At 38.6% G+C, this 8,039-nt stretch overlaps 1 long non-coding RNA gene across 1 annotated transcript; it reads right to left on the minus strand.

Annotated features, from left to right (window-relative positions):
* Nucleotides 1-331: 331 nt before the first annotated feature.
* On the minus strand, nucleotides 332-2,442 carry LOC147549025 (uncharacterized). The gene is made up of 2 exons (XR_015236922.1): nucleotides 2,338-2,442; nucleotides 332-539 (listed from the first exon to the last, which is right to left on the minus strand). It is a non-coding gene; the product is annotated as an uncharacterized LOC147549025 (long non-coding RNA).
* Nucleotides 2,443-8,039: the final 5,597 nt, after the last annotated feature.

An 8,039-nucleotide genomic window follows, 5' to 3' on the forward strand; every position in this document is an offset into this window, starting at 1 on the left:
CTCCAGGAGCTCAACCAAAATCAAGCACATATATGATGTTAAGCTTAAGATCATATATGCACATTAAAGTTAATTACCTCTTCAAGACGACCAAAAGCTCTGCAACTACGATCTTGTGACGCCCCGTGTCCCAAAATAAACACGACCACACCCCGGCAACTCACAGACGAGACAAAAATCCGACAGAGTCTCCTCTGTAAATCGAACCGGTCGCACCTGTAAACCTGTCATGCAAACCATACATTCGCATATACAAGAATAAACTATTAAGCGGAAGCTAAACAAACTCAACTCAATTTCGGGTCGAAACCCGAACCACAAACATACAAACGCCTCATACAACACCGATACAACTTATAAACAACTCTAAGTTTTACGTATATACATATTAGAGTTTGGTTTCTGCGATAAATACATAACTTGAAAATAACGAAAAATCATATAAAACGACATAACTCTGCTAGCCTCGTCAGACAAGATCACCGGCTGGAATACACACTCCGCCTCGAGGCTACAACCAAGAACCTGCACACTAACAACTGGTAGGGGGTCAGAATACTCACCGACACGAGTTATTCTGGCAGAAGACCAATCCAAAAGCCATCACATTTTCAAAAGTTCATTTAATAAGTTGTAAACATCATGACAAAGCGAGTTATCAAACCAGTTACCGTATATACTATATAAAACCATTTTCCTTAATCTAGCAAGCAATAGCAGTGATTAGCTGCCCACCCATGGTGCGCTCCCAATAAGAGGAGAGTTCCTCAAGAGAACCTAGAGTGCGTTAGATAGTACCAGCCCATTTATGGCACTAGCTAATGCACTACGTCTCCTCGAGAAAGAGACTTACCCCTAGCCGGTAAGTCCCTCTCCCACTAAGGGACTCCGCAATCATTGAAAAGTTTACCTCATGATACATATATACCTTAAGTATCTAAATAAGTTTTTGATCACCGAGTTCGAATAAGAGAGCCGTCCCCCAATACCCATGGAAGGACCTGAACCTCATTCTCTTCGGTACCCTGTCATGCATCTAATGCGATCTTTCAAAATCAGTTACGTTCATATCTCAAAACCAATATTCTCATTCAATCTCGAAACCTATTTTCTCATTCAAATCATTATCTTATCAAACACGGAAGTGGAACAACCAAGAGTCATATCGCCACAAAGCAGAGGGATTCCCAATCAATGTCACCTCCCAGGCGAGCGGTCAAGGTGTACGGCCCTGAGCCTCGAGCTGGAGGCACGAGCACCAATAGCCAGCAAGTGAAGCACTCTACTCCCACAGGTCTCATGACTAGTGTCGCCCACCTCACCGGTCTCACACGGATCACAACCGTGTCCACATGTCATCCTACCCTCAATGGCTATGTGCCCGTAGGTTGACATAATCCGCAGTCGGGTACATACAAGAAAATCCCAGTAGTTCACAATCATCATAAAATCAGTTCGAAAACATTTCTCATATCGCATCAAAACATTTCAATCATATTTTAGTTTATCACATAAATCGAGTTTCATGCTACCTAAACTCTAGTTATAATGGCGCATATATAACTGTAGAATCTAGCATATTCATTATCTATAAAATCATATTGGATAAAGGATTTAGAACCCCTACCTCAGTCCTTGCATCACCAAAGACTCCCGCCTACCAGACGACCTTATTCCTCCTCATTCGCATACTCTGAGATAAGGAAGAATAACCAAACACACCGAATAGAAACATTAGGTTCTTATACTAAGAACCTTCGTACAATAAAGACAATATCAAAGAGAAAACGATGAAAACTTAAAACACGAAAAACAATCAATAACGATAGAAGACTTCGAATAATCGATTTGATCTCTAACTTTCATAGCCATGTCCATTGAATACACGAAATGCATATTAACCAACCAACCGACTTCCGATAAACTCAATTTTTCATTTTAGAGTCTCCATAAGCTGACAGATCACATAATGAACCACACAATATAATTTATAGCTGAAATTGTCAATTCCTATGAAATATGACAAAATTCTGGTAACCATCTCTATTCCAGTTCATTCTCAAAACTAGTCCAAATATGAAATTCGAGCCGTAATTCGGCAGCACCCCGTCTATATATGGTCACCCCAAAATAGTCCATAACATTCTAAACATGATCCTGAACATAAACCATTAGAAGAAATCGAATAATAATTGTCTAAATAGCTCCAAATTTCGATCCCAAATGAAATTAGTACAACTATACAGTTATCGAAATAACCATCATAAATCCATCAAATACGGACGAAATTGAAAATTCTAAACGGATAGATATGTAGAACAAGTCGAATGGGATTACCTGGAACAAGTTTCATAGAATTCCGACAATCAGGCAGGAAGAAATCGACGAAAATAACTTCGAAACCCTCACGGCCAAAAATCCATTAAACTCCCAAACCTCACGACCAAACCCATTTCATAATATATGTTCTCTGTTGTGGGTGTAAAAGTGGGTAAAAGTGGGTTAAAGGAAATTGGTATGAAGTGGGGTCCACGTATAATTTTTAAAATAATCAAACTTTATCCCCTTCCAACACGCCCCACATGCATGCACGGCAAATTCGTTTTTAAGGCAAAATGATGCCACGTGTCGTTGTATAAGGTGGCCAGCTTACTTAGTTCCTTTTAAGTCCCTGAGTTTTGTCCCAATTGCAAAATACCCCCCAGTTTGGACGTTTTACTAATTTAGCCCCTGTTGTGACTTGACCCATATGTCAAATAATCCCTCAACTAAACTTGAAAACATGGGATGTCACAGATCTACCCTCGAAATATTCGTTTAAATCATATTATTTGCATCGTGATGAATGAAAGGCTTTACGACTACCTGAATCGTCAACAAAGAAAGGCCTTGCAGACAGTTGGTTAACAAGAATTAAAACTTTCACTTGCTAGAAATATGGATAAAAAAGTAAATAGTTCAATTTAAAAGACCAATTAAAATCTTATTGAGCAACAAGACCCACACATTAAATGGTAGTCTTCATCTTGAAACTAAGCAAAACTTTTTATGCCATCGGTATAGATCATACCTATCCTCTTGTTCCCCTTTGTCTAGGACTCGAGCGAAGCACATCACTATTTTAAAATCTAAAAACTTGCATCATCCTGTCATATGCAAAAAAAAAAAAAAAAATGTGTTCTTTACTGAAAATGTTTAAAGCTTAAAGGCATGAAGGAATTACTGCTTTAACACAAAGTGTTTCGTTAGTTCTTGTAAACGTGGGAACCAGTGATGCCATGGTGTTGTCTTAGATCTCAATAAACTTCTAGCAACTTCGAAAGGTGTTAGTGATTAAGCATAACAGAGAAGTCAATCTGCATGCTAAAATTGTCAACCAGGAGCACCTCCAAAAACTCTGGTTGAGCTCTTGTAACTAACTAGTAATCAAATCCTAAACTAATCTCTCAATAGATAGAGTGACACATCTAAAGAAAATTAGTTTTTCATCAAGTCTCATAATAAACAAAAAAACAAAGTTATAAATCAATATTATACTACGATCATTGTAATGATAACATCAACATTCAAGCAATTACTACGCATTAAGAGGACCCAAACTCATCTTCGAACACTACTAAGGTCTGGACTGGCAGGACTGAGTTCTTGCTAGTCATACATCAGCCAATTTCAACACCACAACCGAAGTTTTTTTTCCTTTAACCTACTAAAGTCTAAACTTATATCAGCTAATGACATGTATGACAACATAAAGTTGAGATAGAAACAAATGAACTAAATTAAAGAAAATATAGATATCAATCATTAAAATGGACGAAATGGAACACCATAAAAGAAACCTTATCATACGTCACTCTACATTTTCAGTCAACCTGTTCTTTTCCTTTCCCTAAACCAAATGCACGGGAAATGTACTAAAATTAAGCTGCTAGTTGATTTGGAAGCAAGTATTACGACAATGCCATGGTATATAAAGATATTATACCCTTCACTATTTCTGAAACTGGACGGTATTACCATTACTTAGCAAAGCCACACCAGAAAGTCTTTGCGATCAATCATCTTCCACCAGTGCTATCCATATTGAAAGGATCACATTTAAAGTTATCAAGATGCTTAAATACAACTTACAATTTAAAGTATAAAATGACATAGACGAGTTTATGAAGCTCCTTTAACATGAAATCTCTTTGAAATATTTGTTTAGTTCAGTTACGTGAGTTCACAATCTTCAGAATGGATAAGAACCATTAATTATTAAAAAAGACGGGTCGAATGGTATTTATAACCTTTCAGAGTCATACATTTAAAAGGCCAATCTAATCCAAACTACGCAACAGGACCCACACATTTAAAAGGCCAATTACTAACTTTAATATGCCAGCGGCATGAATGATACCTATTCTTTTGCTTCCCTTTTTTTTATTTGATATTTGTCAGCGGGTTGAAGGGACCCTACCCTTTAACAAAGAGGAACAAGGAAAAACTAACTAAAGCAATAAACTAAATCTTTACATTAAGGTGAAACATAAATAAATAAAATAATAAACTAAAAAAGAATAATAAAATTTCACTTGTGTCTGACTCTTATCACTCCTAGTTTATCTTCCTTCACAATCTTCTCTAGTTCTGGCGGCAAATTATTCGGTTCCAACTCCATATACCCCGAATCTGGTTTCATTTTAGACAAGTGATCAGCCGCTTGGTTTATTTCACGGTAGACATGAATGATGGAGCACTCCTCCATATTATTCCACATAGCATTAATCTCTCTTACCAATCTCGTTATTTGCCAAGGGGGTGGACGTTCAAGATTTGTTAAAATCTGAACGGCCATTGCTGAATCGGTAGCAATTTTAAGACGTGTAACTCCATATTTATGTGCTAGTTGGAGTCCCATTCTTATTCCCTGCATCTCATGAGTTATAACCGACATTTTCGCTGATTTTGCCGTGGCAGCTGCAATTACATCCCCTCGGTTGTCCCTCAATGTCGCCCCACATCCACCTGAATCCACATCAAATGCGCCATCGGTGTTTATAAGAAATCTGTTTTGAGGTGGGCCAACCCATTTACAAGTTGTGGCTGTCTTAGACATGGGTGGGATCACTAAATTCCATCGGTCCAGCAACTATTGACCCCCATCAAGCCCACTTGGATGTTGTCTCCAGGATACCACTTTCATCTTAACGTCACTTATAACCCATGAAAGAATTATTTCTTCGGTCTTTGCTTCCGTTCGAAACACCCGGTTATTCCGTTCTTTCCAAATGTGATAGAAGTAGGCATTGAATACCAAACTCCCAATTCTGCCCAAGACCGTGTTGCCGTGGAATGTGGCTATACTCTACTCAATTTCAGCCAACCACTGTCTGGTTTAGTTCCTGCTTTACGCCCAAAAGATTTAATAGTGTTGTCCAAATTTTAAGTGAATACGAGCATTGAAAGAAAATATGTTCATTGGTTTCCGCTGCCTCTCTACACAAAGTGCATGCATCGTCCACTTCGAGTCCCCAAGTACGTAACTTTGTTTTAGTTTTCAGACCTTGTTTCAATGCTACCCAAGTTATCAAAGAATGTTTCAGAATACCCTCCTGACACCAAACCAGCCTAGACCAAGTAACCGAGTGCCCTTTTCGTAGGATGGAATGATAAGTGTCCTTCACCGTGTATTGTACTGAACTTGAGACCTTCCGTACCACTGTATCCCTCTCTAAACCACCTGTTTCAACGACACTTGTAGGATTAAATACCTCTCCGAAAGTGTGGCGTAACTTATCTGAGAACACCCACCGACCATCTATTAAGAAGTCTGAGACCAAAGCATCTTCCCTCAAACTTGTATCAAACCTTCTGTTTGCAATAAGGTAGTATGTAAGGCAGCCCATAGGGTGCCAAACGTCCCTCCAAAAATAAGTGTTAGTTCCATCATGTATAAGGTATTGTACCAAACTTTTTGCCAAGTCCCGACAGTCAAGTATCCGTCTCCAACACCACGAACAGCTCCTAGGAACTTTCATGGTCCAAAAACTTTGATTCCTAATCAAATATCGTCTTACCCACCGAACCCATAAGGTATTTTTGTTGCTGATAATATCCCAGGTGTGCCTTAGATTCAATTCTTTATTCATGGTTTCGATGTCGTGCACTCCGAGGCCCCCCTCGCTTTTTGGTAGGCATACATCAAGCCAATTAACTGCTGGCCTGTTGCTGCCCTCCTCCAATCCTTTCACATGAATCGATTAAAGATTCTATTAATTTCTTTATAAACTCTCTTAGGGAAGACAAAAACCGAAGCCCAGAAAACAATCATGCTGCCCAATACTGCTTTCATAAGAATGAGACGACCAGCATAAGATAGGAACCGTACCTTCCATGGTTGTACTCGTGCTTGGATCTGGTTTATCAACGGGATACAGTCCTTATAGGAAAGTCGGGAGGCCAATAATGGTAGTAAACCAAGATATATGATTGGTAATTCTCCTATTTGGAATCCCATTATAGCCCTGAATGACTCCTTTTGTTCATCACTCATTCCTGCACAAAAGATCGAGCTCTTTGCCATATTTACCGAAAGGCCAGTACTCTTAAACAAAAGATTGACTGCAGTTTGTAGTGCTAAGGCCGAGCCAGCATCTCCCCTTGTAAAGACCATTAAGTCATCTGCAAAACAAAGATGGGTGACTATTGGTTCTTTACAACGTGGGTGTAACTTTAGAGCACCACTTCGTTGTTGATAACTTATCAATATAGAAAAAACTTCCATCACCATACCAAAAAGATAGGGTGAGAGTGGACAGCCTTGTCGCAATCCCTGTTTCCCTTCAAAATAAACATACGAACCACCATTTACCATGATAGAGAATATGGGAGTGGAGACACACTCGTTAACCCATCTAATAAATTTTCCTGGTAAGCCGAACCTTTTCAAGATTTTTATCAGAGCTGACCACCGGACCGTGTCGTACGCTTTTCGTAAATCAATCTTCACTGTACATCTATCACGGCTTTGTGCATTACATTACCATAATCTCGAACTAGTTCATGTGCAAGCATAATGTTATCCTGAATTAAACGCCCAGAAATGAATGTTGATTGGTTTTCACTAACTCAGGTGGAAGCATACTTCTTTAACCTGTTTGCTAATATCTTGGTGAAATAGGCCTGAAATCACTCAAGTGCAACGGGTTAGTCACCTTAGGAATCAATGAAATAAGAGTGGAATTTATCTCACGGAGAAGTCGTCCGGAGCGAAAGAAGCTTTGTATAGCTCGTGTAAAATCATCGCCCACCAATTCCCATAGTACTCTGAAAAACATAGAAGTAAACCCATCTGGTCCCGGAACTTTATCCGAACCAATAGACGCAAGAGCCTCAACTATTTCGTCTCTAGTAATGGGGACTTCAAGTAATGTTGTTGAATCTGATTCAAGCATATTAGGAAATTCAAGACCATCCAGGACATCATCTTCTTCTTCATGTCGAAACTCAGTACCCAGCAAATCAGTATAATAGGAGACAAATTTGGCAGGAATCGCCTCCATATCATTTAATTCTAGCTCGTTTTCATCAATTATTTTTTTAATGGTATTGCGGGATCTCCTTTCCTTGACTGAACTATGAAAAAATTTAGTATTATGACAAAGCACCCGATTTCCAGCACATCATTCTTTGTAACCTAAAAAATTTCATTACAATGTATGTACATAAATTTTGATAGACACAAGCAACGGCTTCTGATGAAAAAATGGCAATCAGAAAGATTGCGGCGGTCTTAGAAATCAGTAACTAACTGTCTTTTCTAGCACGCCAATCTTTTAAACCCCAAAACCTACGTTATCAAAAATCTAACTTAAAGTTCTGAAGACTGAAAATACAAATCTAACAGAAAGCTTTTTTATAATGATTAAGTTATTCCACAAAGCGCTTCTTCAGTTCGAAAGCCATACTATAATGTTCCAACACAACAAAGTGTCACGTGAATTATGTTGGACAAACACATAGAGTAGTATAATACTTCAGTTCTAAAGGAAGAGTAG

Source organism: Eschscholzia californica, unplaced genomic scaffold, assembly GCF_041429995.1.
Source record: "Eschscholzia californica isolate CP2 unplaced genomic scaffold, dmEscCali1.0.p SCAF_3, whole genome shotgun sequence".
NCBI lineage: Eukaryota > Viridiplantae > Streptophyta > Magnoliopsida > Ranunculales > Papaveraceae > Eschscholzia > Eschscholzia californica.